Below are 14,406 nucleotides of genomic sequence, written 5' to 3' on the forward strand. Positions count from 1 at the left end.
CACAGACACTCACACACACAGACACACACACAGAAACACACACTCACAGGCACACTCACACACACACACAGACACAGACATCACACACAGACAGACACACACACACAGACATCACACACACACACAGACACACACGTGCACATTTAACATTCAACACCCTTCCCCCGCCCCACAACAAAAGCCCCTGCAAATGCGGGTTTCGTTTGTGTCACACACAGACAGACACACACACACAGACATCACACACACACACAGACACACACGTGCACATTTAACATTCAACACCCTTCCCCCGCCCCACAACAAAAGCCCCTGCAAATGCGGGTTTCGTTTGTGTGTTGAGAATTGAAGACAGTGTATCAATTGCGTGCACACTTTGATATGAACTCTTCAGATTGCCCGGGACAAAGTTGGTTTGCCATTACTGTGACTCCTGCTTCTTCTCCCCACTATCCCGGTCCCTTTGCAACTTTCTCAGTTTGTAAAGGAGAGGAAATTCCAATACGTTGTCTTTTGTCATTCGAACCTAATCAAATGACAACTACAGGTTGAGATTGCGGCGTGCACCCTTGCTGGTTGAACCACACAGGGTAATGACATGTTTTGACTCGATGGTGTTTGTCAAATGAATGTGGCCAGACTAAGTTCACTTCAAATTCCACCGTTGTCGTTCACATTTTTCCATATACTTCCTGTAATGATACTCTGTTTACTGTCCACACTTTATAATATCAGCCCTACTTTACTTTTTTGCAGATTCTATCGATGAGGGGGATGACTTGAGATTTTTGTAAAGAACAAACCCATCAATACACTTGTCCAAATCTGAATTGAATTGAATTTATTGTCACGTGTACCGAGGCACAGTGAAAATGTCTGTCTTGCGAGCAATACAGGCAGATCACAGAGTTAAATAGGTTAGACAAGTATTCTTATCGTAGATAGTTCCGGGAATTAAATTGAAATCTGTGATTTTAATTCATGTCTCCCGCTGTTGTCACTTCCCCATTGAGAGTTGTTACTCCTGAAAGTCAAAGCGAATTTAACGCACGCCCTGCTGCTGTTAACATGCTTCTTTTTATACATGTTCCCCGCCACCCGAGATGTATAAAGTTGTGGTCACTCATTGTTTCGCTCTCTCTCTCTCTCTCTCTCTCCCACTCCCCCGTTTTCTCGGGAAAATGAGACAGCCCGGAGTTCTGTGAGCTCTGGATCTGGAGCCAACGTCCAATCACAACGTGCCTTGGGAAGTCCGCACTCTGATTGGCTCGCCAGCTGATCAATTACAGCAGACTGCCGGGCTCTCCGAGGGGATTGGCTCAGACGGAAGCATGGGGAGGTGGATCTGCAGAGTAGTAGTGAGTGAGTGAGTGAGTGACGGTCTCACCAGTTTCACACTGTCCAAAAAAAATAACCCACTCAGGGTCTTCTGAGCAACTGCACCCCCCCCCTTCGCCGACCCCTCACTAAATCCACGAGTATAACATGATGCTGAAAAAAGGACTTTTTAAAATTCTTTCAAAGTGTTACACCTTAGGTGTTTCTTTCAAAAAAAAATTTAAACTTTGTCCAAAAAGTCATTTTTTTGGGGGGAGACGCGAGGAGAGGGGAAACCCTACATTAAATACAATACCATACTTCAGCAGACCCAGGGTCCCCTCTTCAAATTGCAAGGGTTAATTTCCCTTTTTTTCTGAACATCTAATTGCTTCGCCCGTAAACAATCCGCTCCGGAACATTGAAACATCCAATGGTGGCTTCTTTTGACTTAGAAACAGAAAATCAGAATAAGACACCATTTGTTTTAAAAAACAAAAATTGCAGAATGAAAATCTGATTCTTGCCATCGACACAGTTGCGACGGACTCCCCTCACAGAGATCGGAAAATGATTCCAGATTCACGCTGGGCACCCACAGGTACATATATTTATTTTTTAAACCGCGTGTTCCAGGTAAGAAACTAACTATTTTCTTGCTGCTCTGAAGGAGATTTAGCTTTAATCGATTGCAAGTAAAAGATCACGAAATGTTACATTTTAAACTGAAAATCTCACACGAACAGCGGTCAGTCTTACTCATTCTTCATCCCCCCCCCCCCCCCCATATTGGTAAATATCCAATTTTACAGGCCAGCCTCAAACGAATTTGTTTAGCCAGACCTCATCAGGACACCGATTGTTTTTACAATCAGTAAACAAGTTATTAAGGTCAGAACGGGTTCCGACCTAAAACATCCAGTCGGTAAAAAAAAAATTAAAACAGTAATCATTAAAGGATATCTATTAAAAAGGCGAAATAAAAGATTATGTAACCAAGATTTTAACTTAAGGCATTTTCAAACTCCCATCTCAGTTACACACAATCTACCAGATCAGTTCACAAACTTTTGACTGGATCATCACTTCTTTTTAATCGTCAAAATCGAACTGTGAATAGGCTGCCTAGGGCTGAAAACGCGGAATGCACATTGTTCAAAACACCACTCCATTTATACAATTGCAACCCCGGGAATAGGGGCCGGCCAATTAAACTACAACTGGAAAAAGGTGGAGGCTAGGAAACACGTTTTTAAAAAAATATTTCTGATCTACTATAGTTTCTGAACACCGAGATTTTAGTTAAGATGTGTACAATATTTAATTTGTACAATCGCGTGATGTTTAGCCTTTAATGTCCATTTGTAAGGTATCTTCAATATTTGGCAGATGGTCATGTTCTTATAAAATCTATCTCTGCCTAGTTGAACATGTTTCTATTTTATGTTTGTGTGTGCTGTTACATCGTTAAAACAAAACTTGTTTTTATTAAGCTCTGTAGAATTGAAAACTTTTTCATTTTAAAAAATCACGTTCTTTTCACAACAAAAAAACAATTTAGAAAGATCGTTGATAGAACTCAAAGCTGAAATATGAATCCCGGAAGAGACAGTTTGGGAATGTCTTTGTGAATCTTCGGTGATAATAATCGTCGCCAAATGCTGAATTGCTGTTTGGGATTTGAATTCCAAAAGGGCCGGAGAGTTCAGCATTTTAAGGGTTTTGATCCCCCCCCCTCTCTCATCTGTCACCGGGATATTGCGTGTTGGTTGAGCTGTTGTGTTAAAACATAGTTTGCTGTCTGCCTCCCCACACGGCCAGCGGCAATAGGGAGGGAGGGAGTAACCCCTGACTCCGAGCAATGGACAGTGCTGCCTTGGGGCAGATGTCCACTCGCCTCTCCTTCCCACCAACCCCGTGGTCTTTGATGTTGCACCATTGATTCCCCCCACCCTGTTGCCGACAGTCCGGAGAAGGGGTGGGATGGGGGAGGGGGGGGGGGGGTTGGAGTGAAGATGATCAAGGTCATTAGTTCAGGGATAATCGGGCCAGTGCTTAAACACTTCACTGTCGTTTTATTTTACATATATGACCAAACCAGATCGGCGTCAAACACTGACCTAATTGTACACTCCATTTCTAGCTATCATAAACCTTGCTACAAAGTTAGATTCACCGTCAATACAGTTGACAATGACCCGCCTCGCGGATTGACCGTACAAACTCACCAGGATGTATTTTGTTTTGGATGTGAGAGCGGTTTGCAACAGCCCTCTCTCGTTATGTATCTTTTTTTTTGCACGTTGCTTTTTCGAGACGGGTGAGTGCTCTCGATGTTTATTGATGGGTTCAGGGAGGGGGTGGCGGTGGGGATGGGGGGGAGGCGAATTGCTTCTCTGAACAGAGGGCCGCCTTGTCCATTCCCTGTGTCATCCCGAGGTCGCCCCGGGTAACAATCCCAGCCCAAAAATACTTACAGGAACTGGGCAACTCAGACAGATTCACCATCCAGAGGTGGAGAAGGGACAGGGAAACTATTCCAACCGCTTCTGTTTCAGACAAATCAAACAAATCAAAGCAGAAGGGGAGAGAAAAGCTTTAACAGAGAGTGTTTTTAAAAAAATCCAAATCACAGTTTGACCCGCTCTGCCTTTCCCAGGGCTGAGAGGCGCGATCGAGACTCAAGCCCTGGGTGAATTCATCCTCGGAAAGTTGTGGATGTAATTAAGTGACATTGAGGCGTGGATGATATTTCTAATAGGTCGCTGAACACTGAGAAGTTTTGTCACTGAAAATCCCTGCTTCATTTCGAAGTAAACATATCCGGACCAGGTACAAGCGAAAAGCAAGCGCAAGATAAATCAGGGAAGATTGTCTGAGTGAGATAGTTAATGAAGCAATATTTTCAGCACTGAGAAATCTCAGCACAATGTAGCACACGCTGAACGTATTAAAAGTCCCCACTGTCTCTACCCGGCAATATTTTACCTTGAAACACGTTAATATTTTGCAAAGCCCAAAGCGCCTGTTGTGTCTCACTCTGGGAGCATTGCTGATTTTTTTTTAAAAGCTGCCTTTTAGGAAAGGTATCAGAGAGATTCTCCCTCCCTCCCTCCCTCCCCCAGATATTTTACCCTTCATCGTTAACCGTGAGTAACTTGCGAACACAACGAATGAAATTGACCAGGATTTGCTAAGAGCCTCCGGAATGTTGGGTTTAAGCTTGAGCGAATGGCGCCATAAGGACTTGAACCCGCGGTAAATTCTACTGAATGACCTGTTCAGAAACGGTCAGGGAGGACAAGCTGGGATTTACGCCAGTCTCGATGTGCCCCTCTCACTGGCGCCGTCTACAGGACATTGACATTGCAACAGCAAACCCCGACGCGCATATATTTTACAGACATAAGGAAAACGGGGAGGGGTGGTGGGGGCAACTCATTGTTACATAGCGTCTTTCTCAATTTTATTTTAAAAAATACTTTACTGAATATCCGGGGTTAAATCTGCTATTTACAGAATACCACGCGTCGCCAAGAACTTTTTAGTAATTAAAACATAAATGACCAAATTGTACACTGTTCCCGATTTGCAACTCACGTCGGTACAGACTGAGTTAAAGCAGGAAGGGGGCGAGCACGTTTATTTGCAGGAATGGGCAGAGGGTCCCTGTAACTGTCACACGGTCCCTGCGGAAATTTCCCCGGCGCTCCTCTCCCTGGAATATGTACAAGATGCGCGGCTGTTGGAACAGCCGTTTCAACATAAAACATCAAAGGTGAACACAAACGGCGCGACCACATCACCGATACGACAAAAAAAAGGATAGCCTGCACAAGTCTTAAATGAAAGCTATACACTGAAGATCAGGCCGTGGCGTTTAGAAACTCAAATTGTACAAACGGCAGAATCTAAACAAAAGCGATATCAGAGCAATCCTTTCCCCTTGCAACTTTAAACCCGTGTCCACGTCCGAACAAAATATCACGATTCATGTGCCGTTCTCAATGCAACTTTTAACGGATGCCCAAGTCCTTGAATTGGAAGTATATATTAGGACCTTCAATCAGACATAAAGCTATCCTCCATAAATTATTGAGGAACTGTCATCTTTACCTTCCAACAGTAGCCATAAATATTGGGCCCTATAAAATAAAGACATTATCCGCAGGACCCCATCTTGTATGTTCTTTTAGCGAGCTTCCCCGCTTTCATGTTTTTGTACAGGTGTCACTGCCAGAGATTCATTGTAAACGGTGCTTTAAACTGTAATCTTTTAAATTAATTAATTGACGCATTTCTAAAGCATTGTAGATCAAAGATTAATTGAGAGTCTAAATTAAGCAATATTTCCGTGATTGATGCTAATTTAAAAGTACCAGAGTTTGGTTTTCTGGAAGAAAATCGCACGGTAGTTTGCCAGCAAGTTCTCTCCTACTTTTGTCTTACAAATATTGTACTTGATGATTAACCCTCCATTTCCACTTCCTTACCTCTCTTCCCTTACAGTAAGGATGCGGGTAAAACTCGTTCCTTTCACTTCCACGCTCTCTCTTGTGTTTAATTTACTCTCTGTGTAAGAGGTTGCAGGTAGTCAAGAGTTCGTTTTTGTTTATTTTAAATTTCTTCCGAGTTAGATCATGTTTAGAAACAATATTTGCGCACTTTCCGATAGCCAAATGTTGGGAAGTGCAATGATGAGATTTATTTCAGGGACTTGCCGATCTGTTTCAGGGGGACATTAGTTAAACTTGTCCAAAGCAGCTCGGTGGGGACAAGTTGAAAAGAGTGAGTAACAAGTTCCCCAGCAGACCCCGTACTCTCCCACACTTTTGTCCCGGTCTGTTCTCTCCACATACAGGCGGCTGTTTGCCTGCCTCACACTGGGACATTTCCACCGAAGCTTGAACACTACACCCAAACCATATGCAACATTAGTAACTTTTTTTACACGCTCTCCCTTCTGCAACAATTGTCTTTTGGATGTGAATGTACTCGGGTATGGTATGTATTACAGTCAGGTAATTTAATCACGCAATCGCTTCACATTTGTGAAAAGCTCCTAGCGTCAGTTTTTCCAAATGAATCTGTCAGCGCGAAATCTTGTGCAAATGGGAGAAACTCTTTCAACTGTTCAATTGCTCGGAATTGTGCATTGGAATCGCAAAGATTTTTGTTTGGAATCCTGGGTAATCTCTAACAATAAATCTAAATCAGTCCCCAAAATATAAATTGTTGAGATGTTTTGTTTAGTTCTTCTAACATCTAGGCGGAAAGGGAAACGAGAACCTTGGAATATGACTGAGCTGTTGAATGTTTAATAGATTATACTATCGGGTCTCTCCAAAGTGATGGTGATACTTAATGGCATCTTCAATTCCTGCAGGGTGAGTAGTAAAGAGACTGAGGAGAATTTATCCCGGGCTGTGAATTTGCACGGTGTTAACACGGTCGATCTTTTCGAGTGCATGCACATGCATTATTATATACTTCATCTTTTACGTGACTGGTTATTTATATCATGTTAAAATAATTGGTTTCAGAATGTGCAAAATTAGAATTTTTCACTAATCAACAGTTGTACAAATATATTTACATACTTAAGTACATTAATTTACACATTTGCGTGTTAAATATTGCTCTCAAATACATTAATTTCTCCATTACTCAATAAAATAATTAAAACTGTCACAAATTAATTGAATTCCAGCATTAAATGTTTTAAGTTAAAATATTCAAGTTAAGGTCATCCAAATCATTTGCAAACATGGTTACATATTTACCAATATTTCTGCACTCAAACTTACTTGCATAAAACACATCGAATGCATGTCAAAAGATAATAAGGTAGATAAACACAAACAATTAAAAGCTGAAAATGTGTACTTCATTCCTTGAATTGTGCTGTCAATCAACCAACATGTTATACAGCTGTCCCTGACATTTTTAAGTATGAAAACTGACAATGTTCAAAGTTTCAAAATGTCCTTTTCAACTTTAGAAGAAGAATTTAGGCTTTCATAAATGGTTGAAATATTTTATTTGGACTGGAGATCTGGACTATAAAGCAAGTGTTGAATAAAATACTAACAAGATGTTATGTTTAAAACAAGTTGGTAAACGACAAAATAAAATGACTGCCAATCCTGATCACCTTTACATTATACAGCATTGAAAATCTGTTCTCAAAACACACCTTGTATTACTTTGCATTGTCTTGTTTGCCAATTAAAATCTAATTTCATGAATTATAAGGTGAACATAAAAATGTCATTAAAATTCCAACATTTCAATATTTTAAAAAACTGCTTAGAAACTTTGGATAGAATTTTTCTTTGTTTGTGGAAGGAAACATTAATCAATTAAACTTTCATCTTTCATTCCAGGAAACAAATTCATATGACTACAACCAAAGAAATAGATAGTCAAAAAATCTAATTTTAACTTCAACTTCTAACATGTAAATATTAGTCTCTGATTGGTATGATAAAGTTAGGAATAAAGGTATTCATTACGGTAAAATTTCCTGCAGTACAACTTATGTGACAATAAAATAAGTTATATAATCAAACGTGAAGTTTTGCAGATGTTAATACAAATGTATATTAACTACATTCCCACTATCTGTAAGATTTGGTATTTTGAAGGAAAAATTTAAAAACGTTGAACATTATGATCAAGGATAGGAACAGAAATTTGAGATGTTTATTGTTTAAAGTCATTGCATTTTTCATACTATTCATAATAATGATTTGCAAGATATAAAATGAAAGCTACGGTATAATTTAGGAGACACCGATGATGCAATAAGAGTGAAGCTAAAGTCATTTATGAGTGTTATCTGAAACCCAGGATTGAACAATGCCTCCCTTTTCCATCAATGTTACTATTTATAATTCATGCTGTACATTGAATTAATATAACTAATGGTGTAAATATTGCTATTTTCAGTCAAGGTCCTACATCTGGAGGGGGCACAAAGAAAGCAAGTTGCACGCAGCTGTCAGTAGCAATTTTCTTGTTAGTGTTTAGCTGTTCTGACACTGGTTGATGCAAATATTTCTCCGTTGTCGGTATCAGTGAGAAAAGGAAGCTCGGCAGAAGTTGCACTGAAATTGGAATGCTGTTTTGAAGTATCAAGTTCTGCAAAGAGCTCAGTGAATTTCTACAGTAAAGTAGCAGCTGAAAGTCAGTCACAATAGTATGATATTTATGGAAGAACATCAAAGGCATTTATAATGTAATTATTGCAGGTTTACGGTGAGATAATCTACAACTGATTACACAAGATCCTGACATTCATTATATGTACTGTAACATGGTCATTTGTCACATACATATATTACAATAGAAACATTAAATGAGCCCAATAGAAATCATGATTTATATTATACATTCTGTTATCCTTTTTAGAGGCAGGGATTATAAAACCTACCATCTATTGTTAAATGGCAATAGCAAAAACCATGGATAAAATATTTTAGTTGGCCAAGACTGTTTCAGAAGTCTAACGTAGTCAAAATAAAAAGAAAGCACACTGGATGATAAATATGTGGAGTGATGTAGCACAGGAATGAGTCTAACACAGTAAGACCTGGGCAATATTCAGGCTTGGTCTGATAAGTGATCAGTAACAGTGCACCACACAATTGTTTGGTCAATGACCATCTCCAGCATGAGAGAATCTAATCATCTCCCCTTGACATTCAATGGCATTATCACTGCTGCATAACCCATTAATGACATCCTGTGGATCAAACAGCAACTTAACCGAACCTGCTCGATAAATGCTATGATTACAAGAAGGGGGGAGATAATGCATTCTGCTAATGTCACTGCTCTCATTTCAATCCCACCAAGGTAGCTGATGAAATTCAAATTCAGTTAATAACTCTGGATGTGATGGTGAAATTGTAGCAAAACTCCATCTGATTCACTGGTAACCTTTTGGGAAAAGAAATCTACAATTCTTACCTAGCCTGGTCAGGCCTCCATGTGACTCCATACCTACAACAAGTGGTTGACTAACTGTGCTCTGAACTGTCCAGAAAGCCACTCAGTTCAAAGGTAATTAGGACTGGGCAACAAGTGCTGGACTTGCCAGTGATGTCCACATCCAATGAAAGAATAAAAGAAAACAAAAAGGTGTAGGTTAGAGGCACAAGGCGTCAGGAGTCAACCTCTCCACTTGCTTGGATGGGGCAAATCCTATAACACTCAAAATGGTCAGCACCATCCTGGATAAAGCAGCCCATTTATCACCTTAAACTGCCTCCACCACCATCTCTAAGATGCACTGCAGCAAGTCACCATGCATCCTTAAACTGTACATTGGAAACCGATTACCACTACAATCTCGAAGAACAAGGACAGCAAGGTTCCATCCAGGCCACTCACCATCCTGACGTAGAAATATACCATTGTTCCTTCACTGTTGCTGGGTCAGAATCCTGGACCTGCCTCTGTAAAGCATTGTGGGTCAACCTACAGCACATGGACTGCATTAGTTCTAGGTAGCAGCTCACCACCACCTTCTCAAAGGCAGCTAGGGGGCAGGCAACAAATGCTGACCCAGCTAGGGGCTAGAATCTGGATTTAAGATGAAATTGAACGTTGCTGTTGAGAGTAGTCTTCACCTGAGATGGGGATGATGGGGCAATTGAATTGAAGACTACCTTTTTGAATTTGTGGTGAAGTTAAAGATAATAGTTACTATCTTTCCAGTATTGGTCAAAATTTCTGGTCAAACAGACCCTGGGCAAGTTGCACACCATTACAAGTACAGTCGATGGATTTAGGGAGGTGAAAGTGAGGAGCAGATGGGGCTGTTCAATGCATCTCGTATGTTCAGGGAGAATCATCAGCTCAGGGGCCTATCAGTTCCAGTATTCCACTACCAGTACCAGGATTCTCGGTATACTACTACCACATTGGGCCCGCAAGGGAACAAGCAAACCAAATGCAACATTGAATGTGAAATTGCTGCTATACCACTATGTCATTGGATTCCATTGCGCAATATCCAGCCCAGAAACAGGATGTAGGTTTGCTCACTGAGCTGGAAGGTTCATTTCCAGACATTTCATCACCTTACTAGGTAACATCTTCAGTGGGCCTCCAGGCGAAGCACTGCTGATAATTCCTGCTTTCTATTTAAATGTTTGGGTTAGTGATGTCATTTCCTGTGGTGGAGTCATTTCCTGTTCTTGTTCACCAACCCAAAGAAACCCAAACATATAAACAGAAACCAGGAATTACCAGCAGCAGTGCTTCGCCTGGAGGCCCACTGAGGTTACCTAGTAGGGTGATGAAACATTTGGAAATGAACTTTGCAGCTCAGCGAGCAAACCTACATCCAGAACCTCAACCTGAGCTACAACTCTTCTCAAAACTCGCTAGGACTAGACAGGTTCGATGCAGGAAGGATGTTCCTGAGGGCAGGGGAGCACAGAATCAGGGATCGTGGTTTAAAGATAAGGGTAAACCTCTTTAAATCTGAGGTCAGAATTTTCTTCACACAGAGAGAGGTGAACCTACGGAATTCACTACCACAGAAAATGATTGAGGACTAAACCTTATGTTTTCAAGAAGGAGGTAGATGTAGCCCTTGTCGTTAAAGGGATCAAGGGATAGGGAAGAAGGGATTGAGGCACTCAGCTCAATGATCAGCCATCATGTTGAATGGCAGAGCTTGAGGTTTCGAATAGCCTACTCCTGCTTCATCCTCTACGTTCCTATCTTTCATTTGTCCATCTCACAAAATCCATGAAGCAATGAAGAGACCTCCTACCACCCAAAGCCAATAGGCATTTTTATTCTCATGATTAATTGCCACTTTCTGTGGGAGCCATTGATGTGGTGAAAACCCATGTTTTCTTTCCCAAAAGATTTATTTGCTACTTATCTTGATTGTAGGTGAAAGCTGCTGTTAAGAACAGTAAACAGCATTTACTTAATGTCTACACTCTTCAATTATATGGTCTGTATTTTGGAAAAAAAAGGAGCAGCTGTTTGACTTCAATGGATTTTCCTGATTTTCCTGTGAAAACAACGTCCACATTGACAAAGCAAAGTAATAGGTTAAAAGGCAAATTCCAAAGTTACAAAAATACAAGAACAAAGCACAAGAATTTCATCAATGTTAAGAGAATCTAGATATAAATTGTTATTTTGAACTTAAGCTATTAAAATGCTGCTGTTAATTACTATTGTATGTGCAAATGGATAAATCCCTTCCCTCTTTTTGAGAAAATAATTATAGCATCAATGTACATTGCCAGATGCAACAATAAAAGCCCATAGGGCAAATGAATTAGCATCATATTACAACAATAATGGGAAAAATGTGCATTTGTGTAGCCCTTTTCGCTATCCCAGGATGTCCCAAAGTCTCTGAGGCAATTTCCAAATTGTAGAGACTGTTGCAGTGAATTAAATACATTACAGACCATTGTAATGAGTGGAAGAATATCGCCCGTAAACTGGGCTGCAGTGATAACATTTTATTGCCTGAATGCTACATGAAGTGTGACCTGTATTTACTATCAGTAGCTATGAATTCACATAAATGATAAGAGCAATCATTTCACTGAAAAGGTGGAGTGTACTTGCAGTCCTGTGTTTTACTCCTTGGGAAGGCGGTATTGGTCTCAGAGGGAGGAAATATACCAGGTTGATACCTGACCTCCAGTTAAACTACAAGGAGAGGTTTCATAAACTAGGGTTGTATTCCTCACAGAATAAAGGTTTTGATTAAAGTTGTCAAGAAAGACAGAAAGTATTTCCGCTGGCTGGGGGAAGTCTCGGCTAAAGGAAGAAACGGTGAAGTCCCGCCTGCTAACGGGTGCTTTCCTGAGGTACACGCATTCAGTGATTGTCACAAACACTGGGACATTGTCCATTGGCATTACGTGTGCAGAGTCTCGATTAGAGTGGTGCTGGAAAAGCACAGCATGTCAGGCAGCATCCGAGGAGCAGGAAAATCACTCCAGGAAGTAAGTTTCATTCTTTACTTTTCCTTTAAATCCGCAGATAAGCGAGTGTTACATACACATAGTCAACGAAAGGTGTACAGGCAACATTGTATAAATAAGGCCATTTGTGACAGGTGACCACACGGCTGTCTAAAATAGACATTTCAGGAGGAATCAGTTCCACACATGGAGAGTGAAGTTTCCTATTCAGGGTTCATACCTGCTACTGATTGGTAACTGTAATCCTGACATTGATAGGCTTTTATGAACCAAAGGTTTTCAGGGATAATTCACAGAACACGTGTCTAGGTCAAGTGATTCAACGTTTCCTCCTGTTTCTAGGTTCCTAAAGACTTCAGAGTAAACATCTACTTTTGTTTTTAGAGACTATTAACTATCACCTTACCTTGTATGTAGCACTGTTTAAAATACAATGTATTCAAAATTATGGTCCACAGAAGACAAAAAACAGGGTTTTTAAAATCTATTCAGAGACGTTATTACACGCAGGTGGAATTTGATACCAGACCTTCAGGCTCAGAGTTAGGGACACTACCAAATCTGGGTGGGTGTTGCAGCCCCTCTGTTAGTGGGTTTGATGGTTGGGGTGTAGGGGGGTTGTGGGGTGGCAGAGTGCACTGCTCTCCAATTTGACGGTGTGTGGTGAAGGTCCCAAGCTGCCTCCCCCCACCCTCGGATCTGACTCTCTTACATGGCCAGTTAAGTACCTCACCCGGCCCTTCAACTCCCCCCTGGGCTATTTTACCATCGCGGTGGGGGTGAGGGGTCGTTTGAAAGAAATGTGGGGCAGGTTATTGTGGGGTAGAAGGGAGATGGATGTCCTTCGGGGGTGAGGGGAGAGCGGGTTCCATGCGACACTTGACCCCAAGTTCACACCCCGCCCTGACCTTTAACCCTGCCTCAGTGGCATCTTTAACTTGCCTCCCTGTATTTATGAACTTCAGGATACCATATGCCTTGGTAAGGCTGCCTTAATGGTCTATCAATTGTGTGAAAGTTCAGACTGCACCTGCACAACTGTAAAAGTTATTTTGCAAAGGTTTAACCACTAATTGAGATCCATTTGGTTTAAAATAAACTTGTAGGAGTTATTAGTTCGGCCTCTTCTGGAAGATTTTACCCAGTTCTGGATCCTGCTCTTTGGGAAGCATGTGAAAGAATTGGAGAGAGAGAGAGTGCAGAAATGATTTACAAAAATGGATGAGGAATTTCAGATAGGGGATAAGACTAACGGGAACAAATTACTGCAGATTAGATTAGATTAGATTCCTTACAGTGTGAAAACAGGCCCTTTGGCCCAACAGGTCCACACCGACCTTCCGAAGAGTAACCCACCCAAACCCATTTCCCTCTGACTAATGCACCTAACACTACGGGCAATTTAGCATGGCCAATTCACCTAACCTGCACATCTTTGGACTGTGGGAGGAAACAGGAGCACCCGGAGGAAACCCACGCAGACACAGGGAGAATGTGCAAACTCCACACAGACAGTTGCCCAAGGCTGGAATCGAACCTGGGATCTACAGCAGTGCTAACCACTGAGCCACCGTGCCGCCCAGATTCTGGAATCTGTACTGAAAACAACAAACGTTGGAGATCACAGCCGGTCAGACACTGTCCATTTAGTTATAGAATCCCTACAGCACGAAAAAAGGCCCTTCGGCCCATCAGGTCCACACCGATCCACTGAGAGAGCGCAAACTAACGTTTCCAGCTCAGATGACACTTCCAAGCTAACATTCACTTGCTCTCTCTCCAAGGATACCAGGATTGGGAGGAGCCATATTGGACTTGGGTGGACAAAGTTAAAAATCCCACAACACCAGGTAATAGTCCAACAAGTTTATTTGGAAGCACACTAGCTTTTGGAGCGATGCTCCTTCATCAGGTGGTTGTGACCTGGTGAATCACATAATCTGGATTAGTGGTGCTGGAAGAGCACAGCAGTTCAGGCAGCATCCAAGGAGCTTTGAAATCGACGTTTCGGGCAAGAGCACTTCATCAGGAATAAAGGCAGTGAGCCTGGAGCGTGGAGAGATAAACGGGAGGAGGGTGGGGGCGGGGAGAAAGTAGCATAGAGTACAATGGGTGA

The 14,406-nt window shown here is 41.5% G+C and overlaps 1 long non-coding RNA gene across 1 annotated transcript; it reads left to right on the forward strand.

Annotated features, from left to right (window-relative positions):
• Window positions 1–1,329: 1,329 nt before the first annotated feature.
• On the forward strand, window positions 1,330–9,748 carry LOC122553121. Its single transcript, XR_006312618.1, has 4 exons — window positions 1,330–1,918; window positions 3,461–3,637; window positions 6,642–6,704; window positions 8,269–9,748. It is a non-coding gene; the product is annotated as an uncharacterized LOC122553121 (long non-coding RNA).
• Window positions 9,749–14,406: the final 4,658 nt, after the last annotated feature.

The sequence above is a fragment of the Chiloscyllium plagiosum genome, chromosome 9 (genome assembly GCF_004010195.1).
Source record: "Chiloscyllium plagiosum isolate BGI_BamShark_2017 chromosome 9, ASM401019v2, whole genome shotgun sequence".
NCBI lineage: Eukaryota > Metazoa > Chordata > Chondrichthyes > Orectolobiformes > Hemiscylliidae > Chiloscyllium > Chiloscyllium plagiosum.